General features: G+C 44.2%; 1 protein-coding gene across 2 annotated transcripts in view; it reads left to right on the top strand.

Annotated features, from left to right (window-relative positions):
- The first annotated feature begins 1350 nt into the window (after positions 1 to 1350).
- The window catches only part of PASD1 (PAS domain containing repressor 1), a 102317-nt gene continuing 83232 nt past the window's right edge, over positions 1351 to 20435 (top strand). Inside the window, exon 1 of one of the 2 annotated variants that reach the window (XM_048318882.1) lies at positions 1351 to 1565. The gene's annotated coding sequence lies outside the window, so the exon portion shown is untranslated. Of the gene's footprint in view, positions 1566 to 2625; positions 2719 to 20435 lie in introns of those variants that run through there. The other variant, XM_048318881.1, reaches the window with a different exon arrangement.

Below are 20435 nucleotides of genomic sequence, written 5' to 3'. Positions count from 1 at the left end.
TAGTGTCTATAGCCAAAACTTAACGAGATAATTATAGCTGGCAGGGCTTGGTAATTAATGTCTAGTACAACCTACTGTAACATACTGCTGCTTTTACATGTGTTTTGTGCAAAGTGGGAGTGCTGAGGCGTGCTCGTTTGCTGCTGTCTGATGGAGAGAGGGTGACAAATCCTCCAGGAAGAAGGAAATGTGCTTCCCATCTTTTGGGATTTTAATTAAATTAACTGCAGTGGCAGAAATGGCAAAGTGCCAGGGCTTCTCCTATCACTGAGCAAGCACTTGCAGAGAGGCAGCCTGGGCACAGGAGGCTCATACAGGTGTCTGTGTTCAAGAACAGCATCTGTTCTGGCTAACAAGCTTCGCTCTGTGTTGCTGATTCACTTACTGAAGAAGAGACCTTCACCTGTGTCTGTGACCATGTGGGTGCAAGGGTTTGGTGTTCCCACGTGAGTAGCAGCAGGAGCACATGGTCTCTGGCAGGTTTCACTAAAGCCATCTAACAGCATATGCAGCAAGTGCTAATGAAAGCCACATGGCATAAGCTTTGCTCTTTCTATGGAATACCTCAGAGAAGATTTAGCAGAAGCAAAGACCTATTCTGGGGCTTGGAATGTCACGCTGTGCAATGTCTCCTAATGCAGCTACTACTGCCTGCTGAAACCTGGAGTCTGCTCCTGCACTTGAGATCCAGAGTTTCCCTGGCTGCACCTTGTTGGTAGAGACATCCCAGTTTCCAGGTGATGTAGCTCACAGAGGGGTTCAGATCAGCTGCCTCTCCCCACAGACTTCTCTTGACACCTTGCAAGTGCTGCAGGGGCATGGAGAGGAGGCACCTGGGCATATGTGGGTCCATGTCTCAGGGGAGGCTGTGACAGTACAAAGCAAATGCCGTGCACAAGCTGCATCTGCCCTGATCCAACAGGTCATCCAGAGGAGGAAACTGGGGGAGGAAAAGAGAAACTTACTTTTTTTAATGTTAGGAAGGCTTGCCTACTTTTACCTCCATGCAAAATAGATGACTTCTATCACCTGGGACTTCTCTGTGTAGGATTTTGAGCAGAGCAAGCTAATAATGACTGTGTCTCATTGGGATTTAAAATGGAATTCTTGCTTCTTGGTGTAAATAGAAGGTGATAGCGTAGCATGTAGGAGGTCTTTAATCTTCTAGATTTATTACATTTTGTAGGCTTATAATTTTTTTTAAAGCTTTTTGTTTCATCTTGAGCACTGACAGAGGCAAGCAGGTAACTGAGGGTACACACACAGCATTTTGATGGGACTTTTTCCTGAATTCATCTGAAGCCAAGCCCCCTGTGACCAGAGCCCCACCCTCTCATCTGCATTTCATAAGGGTATTACCACTGTAATTAATAGGACTTGTATAACAGTACCTAATTAAAGTCTGATCATATAGTGTAAATTTAACTTGATTATTGTTAGCCTCAGTGAACTCTGCAGGAGATTAATCCTGGTGATTCACTCAGCACAGAGAGCAACAGCAGCAGCTCTGCGGAGGACCAAAATATTAGCGAACAGCAATGCTCTGTGCCCCCAAACCCTGCAAGGTAGGTCTGGGTACCGATGGTAGCACCGGTGTCAGGGAGGGGTCTGTGCTGGGACAGGAGTCTCCCTGTTTTCAAATGGTTTAAAAGCCACTGGGATGCCAGCAGGCTTCTACAGCACCGTTCTTAAAATCACTGAATAAGGAGTCTGTGAGAGGATTATGGCTTACATAAGAGTTTTATGTCTGTCCTAAAGCTACAGCCCTATGCATTTGTGCGCTGCATAGTGTGTCTGCCAGTGATTCATGGACACCAGAATGTCCTGAATGACTACAAGCCACATTTTGTTTAAGATTATTACTGATACAGGACCTGGTCCCGGTCTTATGAAAGCTGGTGCGGTTTAGTCTGTGGGAAGAGAGTAGAGGCAATAATGTTATATTTTTTATATTAATTACTGCATATTAAAATGCTGTATGCTTTGCTTCTGCACATTGTGCTGGAGAATTCTTTGCTAAAAAAACAAATAAGCCTTTGGTAAAATAATAGGGTTTTCTCTGTATGTAGTTCTGAAGTACAGGGCATGGGGTTTGTCCTGTCTTTGGCTGAGCACATCTGTTTGTTTGCTGCTAATAATAGTTTAATCAATGGGGCTGATTCCTGTATATTCTCTGTCTGACAGTAGCCCTGAAGACCCAGATGGCAGCAAGAAAAGGTCTTTTGTATGTGTCACTTTTTCTTTTTTTTTTTCTTTTTTTCTTTTTTTCTTTTTTTTTGTAGTTGTGGCTTAATTAAAAGCAAAGAGAAAGTTTTACTCCTGTTTGCATGAATGGTCACATCAAACAGCACAGGAAAATCTAGGCCAAGCTGCTTTCAGTGGGCTAAGGAACATTATACCATTGCACCGCTTCCTTTCATAGTAGCAATGCCTATTAATAAACGTCAGGCACCTTCTGAACTTTCTTTGAAACCGTTACCTTTGCTTTCCACAAGTACCCCGTAGCCCACCTTGCCCCCCCGGCTCACTGTGGCACGGCTGTTGTTAGGAGATGTGTCCGTGTGGGATGGGAAGGAGAGGGATGTGCGCGGGGTGCATCCTCGCTGCCTGCAGAAACGGTGCCGGTTATATAACGCCCTCGCTGGGTAACGAGGTGAAACTCTGTCAACTCTTCTGCAGGAGCTTTCAGAGGGTTTGGGGCTGCTGGCTGGCTGAAGGGTAAGTCAGGGATGTGTTCCTCAGGGGGGACTGTGTGTTGGGGTGCACACGCAGGTGTCAGTGTGTACAGTGCTGAACAGGGGCTCCAGCATTAATGACTGAGATGTGGGTGCAGGTAATGGTACCTCAAGCAAACACGGCCACTCAGCACCTTGCCTGAAACAGATCATTTTAGGGTATTGCTACTTTGTGAAACAGCTGTGTAATTTGTCTATGCTGTTTGTCTGTTTTCCTCTTAACATGCCTGAAACTCAAAAATAATCTGTGCTTAAGCCACAATGGCTTTCCTTTAATAGTGGTAATAATACTTTGTGAGAGAAGGCTGTGCTCAGGCAGCTTTATATCAAATGATCCAGGATGCTGATACTATTCAGAATATAACTTGCTGGAGCTTTGCTGTTGTTCTTTGTACTTGCTGTCATTTCTTGCACTTGCAGACTTGTACCTGCTGTGTTTGCTTGTCCAAGTGCAACTGTTCATGTTGACTGATGAGTGCATGCTGGATGATTGTGTCCATGAGTGCTGGATATCCTTGTCTGTTTTAAGACTGAGACTACAGGTCTGGATGTGCTTGCCACTGTCATGGAAGAGTTACTTGTATGCATAGCTGCTGTCAAATGTGCATCTCAGAGCAGAAAGCAATCTTGGTTTGCAACAAGATTAACAAAAGGAATGCCTGAGCTTTTCAGGGTTACATTGTGGAATCTGTGTTTTCACTGTGAGTGCTGTATGTGCTTCAAGTACCTGGGAGTTACTGGGGGAACTGGTTCCTTGCAGAGACAGAAGGGCTGTGGGGAGGGGCTGTGCATCCACAGCTCAGGCAGCTGTGAGCTCAAAAGATTCCAGCAGCGAGAAACGGAGCCCAAATGAACCTAAATAAGCAAGGGATCTGAATTATTCACAAACAGAAATGCTTGTTCCTGAATAGTCAGGTGTCTGAATCCGGAGCAGCCTCAGGCCGTGGGACTGGCATTGTGAGGGTGAGTGTTGTCCTAAAATGACCTGTGCAACAGAAAAATTGGTTGGTAGGAGATACAGGCTCGTATTCCCCTGGGACTGAGAATCTCTTGTACTCAATTTTTAGACTCTTTTTTTTGTTATCATCTCAAAGGCACTTGATGCCACAATTCCTGTCACTTTGGCTTTTGCATTTGTTCCTTGCAATATTCAGCTGGAATAGCAGCCTACCAGGGCCCACATCCTATATCCTATTTCATCTTTGTTCTCCTTCTCTTGCTGTGCTTGAGTCCAGTGGTCCCATAGGTCTGGCTGGTCCCTTGGTGGTTATGTGGCCTTTGTGTGAGGAGATGGGTGTAAGCGCAGGGGGACTTAACCTGAGGGCAGAGAGTCTCTCCAGACTTAAGGGAGCTGCACAAGGACTGGTTGCCACGCTGGATCTCTGGGGTCATGGGCAGTCAGATGTGTGGTGGCCCCTTCTTTTGCATCTCCCCATTGCTAGAGCTTCTGATGTGCTGCAGAAGTTTTGAAGGGAGCAGCTCCCCGATGTTTTGTACCCCCACCCAGGCACCTGGAAGGGGGGGTACAGCAGGGGGAGCTGGAGCTGTTGGCCACAGTGTCTAGGACTCGGACCCCAGGAGGGGAAATGAGCTGATGAAGTCTCATCTTGGTGGCAGGTGTGGCACATAATCATCTTTGCACCAGGGGAGGTGGCTTCTCTGTGCTGCAGAAACAGCATGCCGCTTGGGGGAAGATTGCTGGTTCTCCCAGAACGGTAAAGACAGCAATGGGGTCAGGCCATCCAATGCTGCAAACTCCCAAGCATCGTGTACATCAGTGAGGATAGGTAGATCGCCGTAAGTGGCCATAGGTAGAGAAAGATCACATAGCTGCCTAGTTTTTCATACATGATCACTGAGGTGCTGGTGGCTTTGTAACTTACGCAGTCCCATAGCTGAGCCCTCAGGGTCATGTTTGCTGCCTACAGATAGTGAGCCTTGCCCTATATATCAAGCAGACTTCTCTGTGCACATGCCTATGTTTAATTACCATTATGAGACAGATAAAAAATTTAAAATGTCATTACAACGTGGTGTGGGGGTGGGATTTGCAGTCTAACTGCAAGCCTCCTGTTGGTGAAACTGCTCCAAGTTTGTCTGAACTTTACCACTGGGCAGTTGGTGTCCTCTAGGAGCTGCTCTCTGAGCAGGCTGATGTGGCTTGTTTTGTTTGTCACTGACTTGCCTGGGTATGTCAGTGTCAGCACCTCTCCTGAGACTTTCCTATGGTGGAAATTCTGCCTGGTTAAAACTCCTACCATCCAGATACCTCAGCAAGAGCAGTGCTAGGCGTGCTTTGCCCAAGGAGTAACATCCTTCTTGAAGGAGAGTTATTTTGATGTGGACAAGGGTCATTAGGACTGCACTGACTTCCTGATGTTGGTACCTGTTCTGAGAATGGGTGCTGATCCCACCTTCCCAACGTAAAGCCATTTGATGCACTTTGCAGTAAAATGACCCTCTGGTGCTTATAAACCTTTCAGGGTATTAAAATGGCCTTAAACCCTACTGTGTTTCTTGCTTTAGCTTGGAGCTGGCTCAGAGCTGGGTTTGCTGGCAACTCAGCCACCGCTTGCAGTTTAAGTTTCTTGGGATGGGGTGATGGATCCCTGCCCTCTCCCAGTCCTGTCCCCCTGCTGCTTTTGGTGCAGGCTGAGCCCTGAGAGTTTAGCTCCAAGCTGCAGCCGGTGACATTCTCGACATGCAAACCTCAGCAGCAGGATCAGAGCCATGTTTCTCAAATTGACAAAGCAAATAAAGGCTTTTATTCTGGGGGGAGGAGAGAACAAGAATGATTCCAAACATTCTAATAAGCCCCTAAAGTAAATAACTAAATGTTCTTCCATTTCGGTGTAGCTCTTGGAAAATTTCCCAGGATGTCTTTAAAGAGCTCATTGTAAAATAGTGGGATGTTCTTTTCCCACAGGTGTATGTTAAAACAAAAACATTTCACTTGGAATTATTATAGAATTACCTGGTCTTGGGATTACTATGAAGAGCTTTGGGAAATCATTCACCTGGGCTGCATTACCAGGGAAGTGCTGCTGCCATGCAGGTCCATGGTTTGTATAGCAGGGGAGGCAGAGGTTCAGAACGTGATCTTCCCTGGCTTTAAATGGGAAATTGTAGGGATTCTATTTCATCAGTGAAATTGGTTCTGTTCTTTAACTTGAACTTTTTAGAATACAAAGGGAGGCTTTACTACAAATGGTATTGTTTGCAACAACCTCGTGGACCTGCCAATTTTTTTTCTAGCTGAAGTATTTTGTTGCAGGAATCAACAGAGAATTACTTCCAAACTTGTTTTAACATTGTAACACAAACACCTGTACATAGGAAGCAGAGGTCTTCCTCTGTTTGCATCCTTCTCTGTCTACCTGGAAGAGCAGTCTGGCCCTTCCCTGCTGCCACAGAGCACCTTGAGGAAGGTGCTGAGCCCTGTCAGGGAAAAGGAGCACTGGTACTGATTGCTTGGGGAGCTGAGCCCAAGGCAGACCAATGAATTGTATTGTTTTCATTGACTTGGGTAACGTTTTTATTAATTATCATTCCCTTCACAGACTCAGGGACCAGAGTAATAAAGGTAATGAAGGATGAGTAATAAAGGCAAGCACAGATGCTTATCTGTCCTATCCCTCTGACATGCCAGTCCATTGAACCTGTTCACTGTTTGGACCTCAGTTGGAATTTGATTTTGAATCTCCATATGTGTGTGAATTGGGAACTCCCCTGCTCAAAGCACTGCTTCAGCTGTATGGAAAATACTGTGCCAGGCTGTATGGTTATTAATAAGCTGATTTTGCTAGGAGAATGGAGCACCATGTCTGAGCTCTTGTGCAGGGCAGGCTAATGATATTGGACAGTGAGCAACTGTCACTTTTGCTAAATCTGTCATATTGCAAGTAAGCTGCTTACAGCATGCAGTGAAGATGGGCAGAGAGACAGGCTAATCCACCTTAGGGCTCTACCCAAACTGAAATTTGGAGTCTGCTTTTCTCAAGAACACTGTTGTCCCTTGGAAACTGTTGTCTCAGAAGCACAAAGAAAGCTAAGGATCTGAACAGGCATCAATTTTGCTGAATAAACTCCATCTGTGTGTCCGCTCAAGGTCTTCTAGACCCTCATTCCTGAGGAACAGAAGCAACACAGAATTTTTCAGAAAACATATCCTTGTACATTGCTGAAAAATGCAGCACAGATTTGGAAGCAAATCTGAGGATTTGCAAATCTGAGGAGGAAAAGGGGAATGAGACCTGGTCAGCAGTACTGGACTCTCAGCAAAGCTTTCATGGGTGGGAGCTGTGGAAGTAGCACACAGAGGCTCTTGGTTGTCTCCTTCTGTTACCAGTGCAGCCAGATGCCAATTCCCAACCTAGAGACCCCACTGGAACCTCATCTGCAGCAGTGTGAGTGCAGTCCGTGGGCTCTGCAATGGCTCAGTGATGGGTTTGGAGAGGTGGGAAGATGGATGTGGGCACCCACTTCTGCTGACACCTTCCTGCACCACCTCCTGCTGAGCCCTAGGCTGTTCTTCCCTGTTGCTGCTTTAGGCATGATTGTCCCTTCGTGCTTCTGTGGTAGAAAAGCAGTGTATTTGTCCCAGGTTTCCCTCTCTCTTTTTACAAGTGAGACTTCACCTGTTCACAACATGTTTTTCAGAAACAATCCCCCGTTTTGGCCTCATTTGGCCAAAGTGCGTAGCAGTTCCTTGAATTTGAGTAGATAAATAATCATGTTGATGGAGTTGCTGCTTAATATTAAACTAAGTCTGTTGCTGAATCAGGTCCTTGATCTTTGGCAACCTTTGTGCTACAATAGTATTTATAAGTGTAAACATTAGATTGTAGATGCAGCTTCTTGAGATAACACTGCAGCATATGGGGCACAGGGCTGAACTTTATGGGGCAATAAAACTCAATGCTGAACACTGGGAATTGTTTCCTCTTTGCAGGCCTTTATATCCGCTGTTAACGACTGTTCCTCCGTGGCATTTAGTAGTGTTTAAGAATATCTTCATTCCCCTAAAATTTGTCCTGTCACCTGTGCAGTGCTCCACAGGCAGAAGGTGTTTGCTGGTACTATTGTCTTTCCCGTGGTCGCAGGAGAAGTTCCATATGAGATTGGAATACTGTATTAAGCTGGGACAGTAGATCATGCATAGGGTTTGAAGGCTGTCAATTACAGTATGCATTTTGCAATGATGAGGCTGTACAAAATATGCTTGCAATGAACTTCAGGAGATCCCCAGCTTTGTGGCTCCCCACAAGGGGATCCACAATGGTCAAAGGTAGAGAGGTGCCTGCATGACTTACAGCTTAAGAAATTACAGCTTAGGAAAACAAGACAGGAAAGTGGGTTTAAATGCTATCAGAAAAAGGAGATAGGAGATAAATTAAATGGCTTATTAAAATCATTCAGAGGTAGGGTTCTAGGTTCAGTCCTGCCTGTCAGCCCAACAATGCTAGCAGTAATCACAAGCCTCCAAGATACAGAGCTGAGGTCCCTCCTTTTCCTGCAGATACAGGGAGCATGTGAAACTCATTGATGGCCATTGTAGGCAACAGGTTGTGCCACCAAGGATAACAATTCATGAGTAGCTGGTTTAAGACCAAAGAAGGCAGTTCCGTCTTCTGTTCCCTGCAATCTCCGCTGCATTGGCACAGTAGTGGCAAAGTAGTTGAAAGCCGATCGTTACAAAATGTCTCTCCAAGCAGTAGCTTTCAACCATGCAAGCGTGATTTTTCACACAAAGGAAGTTGGGTGTGGCAGAAGCGCCTTTCCAAGGGTGAGATTTGCTTGAGCTGGTCATGAAACTGCACCCTGAGGGCTGCTGAATCAGGTTGCTTGTAAAAGTCAAGAGTATTTTGATGTACAAGATGTTTATGTTCCCTCTTGAAGTGTTATAATGAGGATACAGCGATAGCGTCAGGGCAACGGGGTCACAGAGCGGAGCCCTCGGAAAGCGCATGCCTGGCTCCTCTGGTGCTTACCTGGGAATGTGTTTTGGTTACCGACTGCTAAACATAGCAAAGCTGCAGCTGCATTATCATTCTACTGAATGCCAAAAAGTTTGTTGTGTCTTACTGGAGAGCACGTCACTGTGGCCTTAACCAGCTGTAATATAGAGGCTGTTGAAAAGCATGGCTCTGTTACCATCACAGTCCTTTTATTTATTTTTACCTTCAGGAGGAAGTATTTGTTGAAATTAACTTCTAGTTCCCCAAAGATGAAGACGTTTCTAGTTGGAATGGTATCTATGAGTGACTTTTTTTAAGGGTAGAAAAATGTTTTCTGGTAGGGTTATACAATTTGGTTTATATGTTCTCTGCAGTCTTCACCACCATAGAATCGGGTGAGGGGTTTCAGATGGTTTTAGCAATAGCTTAGGAGATGATGGACAGTCTAAGGTTTTGAATACTCTTTAGATGATACCTTAGTATGAGGCCTACGAGGATGAGAATGCTGCACTGCCACAGGAGAGATCCAATGAGGCATTTATGCCTAAAAAACACTCCCCAAATTAGCCTGCCTACCAGACAGGGGCTCCACCTTGAAGGCATTGTTGGGGAACCCATGAAAAGTGCTGGAGAGCACCCCAAACAAGTGATTTCTTGGAAACTGGATCCTTTTCAGGCATTTCAGTTTGGATGTCCTGAGCCACTTGTCAGAATTTTAATAGTATTTACCTCAAGTGAATCTGGCCGTGGGTGTTGGGGTTTTTTTGAGGAATTTAGTTTTAAATAACATTTCCCCTGTCTAGATCTTTATCATTTTAGAAGGGATCTCAGTCTGATTGCATGTGAGTTATTACTGGCTCTCACAGGCATGGCTGTGTTTATACAAGTCAGGATTTTTTCCTGGAAGGTGGGAAGGTAATCATTGCCCCCCTGGCACATTATGGGGGACAGTTCTGCAGCCCGGCTTCACCTCGCTCTACCAGAGAGTATTTCTGCAGTTCTGACAATCTGGCGTCCTCCATGTCAGGCTGAAGGTGTTAATTTTATTTGGGGTGGTTTTATTTGGTTGGTTTTGGCGAGGACGTCTGAGGTGGGTTTGACCTTTTTGAGCTGGACACTGGTGTTAAGGCTTCTTCCTAAAGGTGCTAACCAAGGAAACTGAGCCATGTTAGAAATAACACAAATACCATTTGCAGTCTTGCTTCTGGTGAGAGATAACTACTGGAACACAAAAGCTGCCATTGAATTTTTCTGTTGTGCAGCAGCACTTTTTTGAACAGGGATGAACCTAAGCATGACTTCAGTTTCACTACAGCACTTGCTGAGTAAGGGTCTAAGTTAATAACATCAAGTAACAGCTGGTGCCAGAACCGCTTTCAACTATGTAGGAAATTTAAGACTATATTTCTCAAATACACAAGCCCATTGCACTGCAATGCCAAGAGGAAAATTTCACTTTGCATTTGCCAAAGCTGAAATTTGGTGGTTGCAATGAATCTGCTTTGCAGTAACAGTGCACTGGGTGACAGTGCTGTTGGAACAGAAGCTACCACTAGTGTTTGGAAACAGCCCTTGTATGGAAGAAAAAAAGGCTGTTAAGACATTCTTCTGTGAAATAGCTCCAGACAAAGCATTGAGCACACGGCAGTGTGTAGGAGAAGAAAAATGTGCATTAAGGCTTCTTTATCTGTTGCATGAGTAATCAAAACTTATGTAAATATGCCTTCTTATAAACTGTATTTATCTTATTCTTATGGAGGAAGCAATGGTAATGCCTCTGTCCTTCAGTTGTATGTATGGAGTATAGATAAGCAGCATTACGTGTCCTTATCCCTGTGGATCACAGAGGAAAAGAAACCAACTAAAAGCAATTCCCCATGACCGTTACTTGGAAACTTTAACAAAGTCCCAGGCCCTCTAATCCTGGATGGTAATGCTGTCAAATCTGTATCTGAAAGACAGGTATGAGAGTCTGAATAACATGTCCGTTTAAGATAATCTTCCTTTTTTTTTTTCACTGGTACGTATTGCTGCATGTGCTTCAGCAGGGAGACGATGTTAAGGTTAAGAGGCTTTGCTAGTATAGTTGAAATGTTCTTGAAATGTATCTGAACTGGCCAGCAAGAAGAGACAAGAGCTAAAATGTGGTTTGACACCAAGAAAAAGGATCTCAGATTGTGTTGGTTCAAATTCAGAAAAGTGCTGTGACAGCCTGCCAGTGTGAGTCATGTATTTTGGGAATGTTTGTGCTTCGTAGCCTGTTCCCCAATAGAAGACACTTCTCTTTTGGAAAACTTTCAGCCTTGTGCAATCAGTCCATCTGCTTTAAAGATAAATATGTGTATATTAATAATGAGAGGTCTATTAACAGGTTGACATTTCACGGGATTTTAGGGATGAACCTCTGTCTGCTGAAGTCAGAGGCAGCTTTGCCATTAACAAGTATGTTTAGTCACTGCATAGTCTAACAGTGCAATTGCCTTTATAGACTAGAGTTATCTAAAGGCATTCTGTAAATGTCAAACAAGGTTTGACTGGGGTTCCTTGTGCATTATTTTGTGAGTAACTAGGGTGTGGGAACTAGATTTTAGAAATCTATCCATATGTGGAATACTTCAGAAATTTACCTAAAGATAAATGCGTAACAGACCTGATATTCCTAGGTTTCTAGTGCCTGGATTTTGAGAGCTGCAGTCTTTTAAAGGGCTGGCATCTCCAAAGAAAAGGGATTTTTTGCTGTGATGTACATTGAGCTTTGTAGATGGTTTCATATTTCTACCATATTTCGACCAACCACTGACATATCCCTATGCTACAACCTATAAATCACCCAGGGAAAAGCATGAGGTCTTTGATGTAGCAAAATTCTCTGATGCCGCAGAGCCTGGCATCAGGCCTGTGGGTTTTATCCCGGCTCTCTCCTTCCTGATGTGTTTGCCTGATGTTTGAACTCTGTGTAAGTTGACTCAGAGGATCCTGGAGTTTCAGCTCTGGAGTCCAGGAGAGCAGAAAGGATGCTCTTGGCTCCAATGCCCTAACTGGCTTGTCCTTTGTCTAGGACAGTGCAAGTTCTTTCCAAGCAAATATTTACAAAGTAAACAGCAGGGGAGAGTTCATATACATTTGTTGGCATTACGTCAATACAGATTTATTCTGTTGTGTGTTTTAGAAGTTTAATTAACATGAGGTTTGCAATATGTGCTGGAAAGTAAATAACAGGCACATCTTTATTTTCTTGGGAGAAGAGTAATGCTTCTTTAGAAGAAAAGGTATGAAGGCTTTTCCTAGTGCATGCAACTCTGTTCACTGGTTCCACGCAGGCCATTCCTCAGTGCACACATCTTAAATCCCCTGTAAGCCCAAATATCAGGCTTAGGGGAGACTAAAGTGCTGTAGAGATCTCACAGTGAGCCTTTGCACAGGGAATGTGTTTTATCTGACCATCTGAACACCATGCAAACAAGCAGTGAGACCTGAAGTAGATTATCAACTCCATCAGTTTGGCTGTTGTGCAGAGCTGTTTGTGGAAAACATATCAGATGCACAAGCTGATGCTGCTTTGCAGATTTTGCCATGTTAGTGATCAAAAATATCCAACATGACCAGAACATCCACAATTGAGCTGCTTTCATTTGGAAGGACTTCTTACTGAGAAGTCCACTGAATTATAAATCTTATTCTTATAGAGGAAGCAATGGTAATGCCTCTGTCCTTCAGTTGCAGGTATGGAGTATAGCTAAGCAGCATGGAGTATAGATAAGGCCAGCAGGCTTTTACAATAGAGTCCTGATATAACCTTTAGCAGAGGACCACAGATGACAACCATGTGAGAAGATTACTGGGCTTTTGATGCCATCTGCCCTGTAGTTGCCCCCATAACCGATGTGTTGTATCCTAGAAGTGATACATCATTCTCTGATGTCTCATCCATGAAGTCTGGTTCTGGGGCCTTGCAGATTATTTACATGTGAGGTTTCCACTGGGGATTCCAACGTACAGGCTGATCAGTGGTGAAACGTTGCTGCCAGCAATGGGAGCTCTAGTTAGAGGTAAGAAATCACACCTTACTGGAGCTGTCAGTGAACTTTTAGCTCTCTGAACAAAGAATCTTCATTAGATTCCCTGGAATTGCCTGCATGCTCAGGGCCAGTTATAGGTGTACATGTCTTCAGGGCTTGAGCTCAGCTGGAAAGGAGAAAAGTCCTGCACTGGGAGAGGTCTCTCCAACATGATCATATCCTGGGCTCACAGACAAGGTCTCTTCTTAGTAGACTGCATCCTCCAATCTGCTGGAAATGTTCTCATGCTTCTTCTGGTGCTTTTGATGTAACATCTCATATCTGGGATAATGATGTCTTTATACTCCCTTTTTTCCAAGAAAACTTCCATCATTTCATAAGCAGCTAAAATGTGCATAGCCACTAACTTCACTATTAATGTAACATTTACGACAGACTTGACAACAAGGAACAGATTTCCTGTTCATGGTTAGCCCTGCTTGGCTGAACTGAACACAACAGTCAAACGCCTCTTACTTTTCTCAGTATTTCTGTTAGTGTGTAACTGACCTTTCCCCCTCCTTCATTCCTATTCCTCTTCCTGTTTTGTTCTTCAAATATCATTTAAATGATGTTTGATGTGAGTTAAATGCTATAGAAACGCTATTTGCTGTTCTGTTCAGATTTGTCAAGTCTGTTATTTTAAGGCATCGGGTTGACAAACAGGTTTCTAACACCCTGAGGCAATGAATATTTTCCCAGGTTGGCATTGTAGAAGAGTAGAGTAGAAGTATATTTTATCCAAGGTTGTGCAAGACCAGGCACAGTGTTTGTTAATTGTCCCTCATCTCCCTGTACATTTTTATTGCTCTGCCACTGTGAATAGGTTGTTACTGGTTGGTTTGTTTGTAGCCATCCCCTGCACTTTGATAGAGAAATTGCCGTGGGTGATAGTTGTTCTCTGGACCTCTTTAAAACTCTTCTTTCATCTGCCTCCTGATTTTGTTCTGCCTATTGAAATTTCATGTATTCTGGGGGGCTGGCAGTCCAGATGTTTTCATGACAATGGTGTCTTTATCATCAGGATTTCATAATTAGGCAATTATTTTTTTTACAATACAGTCATTCTGAGATTTTTGTGTAATAAGCAGTTAGATATTATAATTTGCAAGAAATGTCTTTTTTGTGTTAGTATGGATTAGAATAGATTTTAATTTTACAATTTGAGAGATCTAAATTAGACATTGTAGTAAAGAAAATTTACTTCTTATTAGAACACTTACATTTGTGTTGTGCTTATGCCAGCCAGAGTAAAATAGTTCCATATGTTTTTAATCTTAGGTTAAGTTAAAACTGCTGGTAGAAGAGATGGTGGGAAAATGGACTGTGATGATGCAAGAAGATGTAGCTAGAATTTTTAAGATACTGCAGTGCCCTATCCCCTCCTGGTCTGCAGCAGGAAGTCCAAGTGTCAACAGAAATAAAATCTTAGTCCGTTTGAGCCAGCTGGAAGGTGCAATAACTTCAAGTCACTTTGTTATGATTATTTCAACTACTTCTTTTTGCATGTAGCTGGAATATTCAAGCAAAAGTATTTTCATTTCTACCTCTTCCTATTTTGTGTGTGTTTCAGCTGATAGATGCAGTGGAAGCAATTGCCTGCAAAAATGGGCTTGTTTCAGTAAAGAATCATTTCCCATCATTTCCCTAAAGAGCTCCCTCTGTAATGTCTCTCACTCTGTCTTACCAATCTTATTTCTTTTCCCTAATGTGCAGTAAAATACTAATCTTTTCAAATGTTAAGCCTGAGTTTAGTCTTAGTTTATGTTTTGCTTTTTAATGGCAAGTGTTAAACAGTGATTTCTAAGGATGTTCACAGTGGCAGAGTCGCAAAGAACACTGGATGAGTATGATTTCTGTTTCTATGCTTTTTTTATTTGTAGTAGAAAACTGCCTGAAAACTTTATTCCTAGTCCATCTTCATTTGTGTTTTGATGAGAAAACTCCCGATGGCTTTAGGCAAACAAAATACTTCGAAGATGTAGATGTTTTGCTGAACTTAAGCAACTGTTAAGCTTAACACTTAAGCTTAACCATTCGTTAGGCAGGGACTGTCTGTGGATGACAAGTGCCACAGGTTACCGTGTTTCTTCTCTAGCAACACTCTGTCCAGGTGCATTTCAACCAGTGATGCCACTCCTGTTCACTAAAACAGAAAGAAGATAAACTATGTATAAGTTGCAGGAGAAAATCCCTAGTAGCCCATGAGTTGTCCTGGAGAAAAGGGATGCTGCACATCCGTGAGAACATATATTTTTCTGGCATATTTAACAGTTCCCCAAGATCCTTTATTAACCTCATCAGAGATAACAAAGTTTGTGAGTATGGGGTCAGCTTTGCTGATTAAAGGAAAAGCTGTGATGGGGGAGAAATCTGGGGCAGCACAGAGTGGAAGGGGAACACAGATGCCATCCCAGAGCTGGTGGGTGTTGATGGCTGCTGTTGTTGCCCTGTTGAAGGGAGAACAGGTATAGAGAGCAGCTTTGGCTGGTCACAGGGGTCCGTAAGTCTTTTCTGCTTTTAAAAACTGTGCTGTCTGAGCACCACGTCAGGTCAGACTGAGGGAGTTGGAATGAAAATAGCTAAAGCAGCACTGCAAAGGTGAAACAGGGGTCCTTCATGAAGGGTTGTTCCCTTGGACAGTTTCTTTGCCTGTGGCTGTGAAGCTGATGGTGGCACTGGTGCTGTAGCCAAAATTTCAGATGGTGGCTGTGAACGACTTGAGGTTAGAAACCACTCACTCTGTGTCTTCTTGTGTAACCTAAACAGATCTTTGTGGTCAGCATGAAGTAAACGATGACCACGTCTTGTCTAACTCTTTCCGACCGGACCCACTATTTGCCTCTACGAAGTTAAGTAAGAGGTGACGTCGCAGTCTGAGCTAGGGGTGGCTTTCATGTTACATGGTGCTCAAAAAGTAGGTTACTGGGTCAGGAACAGCAAGTTCTGACTGTTTGCCAGCTCGGCCTTTTTTTTCCCCGCAATGTTTATACTGCTGTGACCTGCCACGCTGAAATGAGTCTAAAATCAACAGGAGCAGTGCTTCAGACCAGCGAGGTGGGTGTGATTGAACTTGTCCTTCTGTACCTGCATCAGATTATCTGTCTGCAGGATGCTTGCTGTATGGGGCTCCTTTTTTGAAATTAAAAGTAAAGCTAATTGGAATCCAGTGGCTAGAAAAAAAGCCAGTCCTTTTAAAATTATTAGCTGGAAGCCAAAAAACCTTCTAAACTCACTGGAGAGTGAAGAGATGTGGGGTCACAAATTCACTACTAGGAGAATTTACTCCCAGATCCAGGGTTGTGTTAGAGAAGCAGCCTTGGGACATCTGGATATTTTGAATCTAGCTCAGAACAGTGAATTTTGGGATAACTGAGTTTTGATTACAGTTGTGATCAGTTCGAAATGCCTCTTGCTGTTTGCACTGCTTTGTCCAAAACTGGTTTCTCCCCCACCCCTGGTGTTCTGTCCTTTTAAGCCTCCACAAAGCCAGAGCTCAAGACCTGCTGCAGGGCATGGGGATGGAGGGCAGCTGCTGCCAGGACCGAGTCCCTGAAAGGGAGCAGAGTGCCAGGCTGAGGGTGGGAAACCTGACAGAGAATTGCAGCCTCCTTCCTAGCCAGAGCACAGGGGCAAGGGGATGATGGTTGGACTCAATGATCTTAAAGGTCTAAAGGTCTGAAGCATCCTAAACACTGATTTTGTGTTTTATGACTGCAAAGGTGAAGCTGGCACAGGCTGCACGTGGGTGTGTACCTGTCCCAAGCATTGGACCCCACAGTCCCTCCTGTGCTGGGTGATGGCAGCCTGGAGCAGATCACTCATCCTGCTGCTGCCATAGGCTCCATCACCCCACAAGTGGAGCACGAAGGCAGCAGCAGTGGCTCCTTCATTTGCAGGGCTGGCACGAGCCCCTTCTGGTCCTGGTCACATCCGGCTGCCATTAACAGCAGCTGCACACAGCTGCACTGCCCCAGCCTTGCAGCTGGACATACAATGTTATATCCAAAGGGAAATTCCTTTGGGTTGGAGGCAAGTTTTCCTCTTGCTCAGTGCCTTTGTGCCCAGATTTCTGGAGCATGATACTGCAGCTCTCCACCCCCGGTTAAGTGCAAAGAGTGGGGTACACAAGGAATGGGTGGCCTGGCTTCAAATATTTGAATAATCTCACCAACAAAAATATTACTCAAAGGAAAGCCTCAAGATATATTCAGTGGCTCGCTGCCAAAGCTGACTTAAGAGGAAACTATGTGGGCCATTCAGTCAAGTGATTCATCAAGCTTTCAGTGCTTCCGAAAACTCAGCTAGAAGAAATTAAAGAAAAAAAAAAAAGGCAGAAAAAGCAGGATTCAAAGAGAGATTGCACCTCACAAAATCTCTGTCTTAAATCACAGAAAGCTTTCTGCTGCCAGGCCAGATGTAGCAGGAGAGAGAAAGAACAGCATCGCTTAATGCTCATTGCCGAGCTAAAATGGCATCTAATCACAATGCATCAGCAGCACTCCCAGAAAACGGTCCATGCAGCCTGCAAAGGCCACCCTCAGCACTCTGGTTTGCACATGCCTCTTCGTGTTCCTCGTCCATGACTCGAAATATCTGCAACTGGAGGAAAACTGTGTTTCGTAAAGAAGGGCAAGGTGGGTAATGCAGCTAATAAACACACAGATCTCCATATTTTAAAGCAGGGATCAGCTCATCTTCTTACTGTTTAATGAAATGCAGTCAGACTGCAGTATCTCATAGAAGACCTGTTATTTATGAGACTATCAACCTCTCAGAGCTGCAAAGGTTCCCCACTGGTGATGGCTCAGCAGGGCCCTGGTTATCACCGCTGACTTACAGTTCCCTCTCTGCTGGCAATCAGTTCGGTCACTACCAGAGAATATATGTTAAATCTCACCCCGAAGACCCCAGTCCTGCGAGGTGCCGAGTGTTTGGTGTGGAAAGCAGCATTACAAGAGGCAGGAAGGAGGTGAGTATCTCACCCCCTGCGTGCCCCCTCTTTCTTAGAAGGCTGTATCAGATTCTTAGCTGATAAAAGTAGACACGGCTCTGTTGCCTTCAGCAGAGCTCTGCTGATGTATGCTGGTGCAGAATATGGCCAGGTGTCTGTTCAGAAGCTAAAGCTCTAAAGGTTTAAGGAGAGGCATATATTTAAAATGCAAAATACCCAGCACTAGTCCTTGCTGGCCTTGTTTCTCAGGGGACTGTGTTGATATTAAATTGTGCTGGAAGTTGACCTGTGTGAAAATCCACATCTTTCTCTGGTGTGCCATCCTCGGTGGCTTTGCAGGCACTGCACAGCTTGATCCTGCCTTTCCCTTCCCATGCAGGGTTAGCAAAGGAAGTGATGGTCTGTTGGTTAGAGAGAGCTGCCACATCACATATGCTCACTTCTGCTTCTGCCCTTTCACCGCTTTGGGGTGTGATCTTCTGCAAAGCCTGTGGCTGTGCCTGGCCTTGATTTCTCTCTCTGAAAAGCAATGATGACAGCACTATCTGAATGCTTTTACCTATCCTTTTTTTTATTTTGGGGTGTAAAGTGACACAAAAGAGCAGCAATCTGTGTCTGATCTTCATTCCCTGCTGCACAAATAGCTCTTCAGCCCAGCTTTGTCACTTCAACAGCTGTAGCATTAAAGCAAAAATAAAGCCTGATATTGGGGTTCTGCTTTGAAACTCACAAACCATTATTACACCAAGGGAATGCCCTCATAATACTCTACTACCAGTCAAAGAACTGATGGAACTAGATGATCTTTAAGGTTCCTTCCAACCCAAAATGTTCTATGGTTCCATGATACTCTCCATGTACAAGATTCTGATCTATGAATCTATAGTTACACTTAATAAGATGTAACAGTTGCTTGGGGGACTGATAATAGGATACAGAGACCTTTATCTCTGTGTCATGTGTTGAAATCCAGACCAGGCCGTTAGCAATTAAAAGGTCTTTCCATCTGATGTCACTCCAGTGACCTGTGCAAAAGGAGCCACAGCTCAGCAGTCAGTGCATAAACTTTTCAGGTTTTAGATTGCTGGACTTTCTCCTCTCTTTTTCTTTTGAAGGGAGGAAAGTGTCTTTTTCAATCCCATCCCTGCCCTCTTTAGCACCGTGACCAGCTGTTTGTAGGCAGGCAAGCAGCCAGGCAGACATGGGGCTGTGGTGTTTTCCCTCCCTGAAGAAGGTTTTCCAAACCAAAGCTGAAGTATCTCTCCTGAGACCCTCAGGAGAGCAGCCAGCACTGGCTCTACTCATACTGAGTTTGTTTTGGGACTAAATACACTGTGGTTTTTTCTTGGCATCTCAATACAGCAGCTATTTAGGCATATAAAAATAATAACTCCTAAAGTAAGATGCATGGGTTTCCTCTCTTTCTGTCTATATGAAAAATACCCCAAATATTTACTTTCAAGAGTATTTGAAAAATGGAAAAGAAAGATGGAAACCTTTACTTATTGCATTTTCATTCAGACACAGGCATGTTTGTATTCCATTAACTTATGGTGAGACTTTATATTATATATATATATATATATATATATATATCTTTCCCATTTATTTATACCTGCTAAGATTTTTTTTCCATCTGAAAACTGCCAACAAGTGTGAAAGGCTCCATAGTTACCATTCATTGTGACAAATGCTGTGGGAAAGGAGGTAATTTCTTTTTTTGTCCTCAAAACAAGGCCATGCTAATGTTCACACACAGATGTTTGTGTTTGAGAGAGTTTTATAGCAGGAAAAGACCATTGCTATCAATGGCTGGCCAAGCACAGAATTCAAATTTTCTGTGAGCTGAACCCAGGTCTGTGACTTGCAGCTGGGGTTTGAGCAGTCCCCTCTAAGTGATGGGCCCTGGGGCTTCTCAGGGGCTGGGCAGCCCCATCTTGGTGCTCACGTGTGACCAAGTGAAACTGGCTGGTTCCTCTGCCACCTTCCTTCACCCTGCTGAGAGCTCCCAAGGAGGATTCATGGCTGCCCTTCCCTGTAGGACTCGGAGCCTGGCACTGACTTCCCCAGACCACAGCCACCCAGGAGCCAGCCTCTGCCATGGTCCTCACCAGCTCCAGAGGAAGGTCCCACCTCCCCCACCTTCAGGCTCTTGTGAAACATCACCAGTTTTGGAGGAAAATGGACAGCAGAGAAGAAGAGGACACAACTGAACCCTAATTACCTGGAATATTTTAGCAAAGACTGCCACTTCCAAGCTGCTCTTGAGCCATGTCTTTCTTGGTGGAGATCTGAGTCCTGGAAGATTCCCTCCAATGGGAAATATTGCAGTGATAGGACATTGCTCCTCATTCCTCTGATCTGAAAAGTGCACCTACTCCCAAATATAGGTCCTAAGGAACACTTGCCAAATGGCTTGCCAGAACAGCAGGACTAGGAATCTCCCACTTCCCTTTTCTCAGTACCTCTGAGAGCTTTGAATTCTTTTGTCAGAGTTTACCCCTCTTGGACAACCACTGACATATCCATCAGCACAGCCTTTATCTTGTGGGAAGGAAATGCGAACAGACTCAGTAAGCCGGATTGCTGGCTGATGTGTATCGCTCTTGGTCTGCTCCTGGTGCTTCACACCAATTGAAATCATGGCACAGCCATCCCTGCAGCACTCCAGTAAGCTCCACAATTATTTAGGTGTTTTCTTGTAGTCACCTCAGGATCTAAAATTTTGGCC

Source organism: Corvus hawaiiensis, chromosome 14 (assembly GCF_020740725.1).
Source record: "Corvus hawaiiensis isolate bCorHaw1 chromosome 14, bCorHaw1.pri.cur, whole genome shotgun sequence".
NCBI classification, from domain to species: Eukaryota; Metazoa; Chordata; class Aves; order Passeriformes; family Corvidae; genus Corvus; species Corvus hawaiiensis.
Note: the sequence above shows the minus strand (reverse complement) of the source record. Positions and strands in the feature narration are given on the sequence as shown.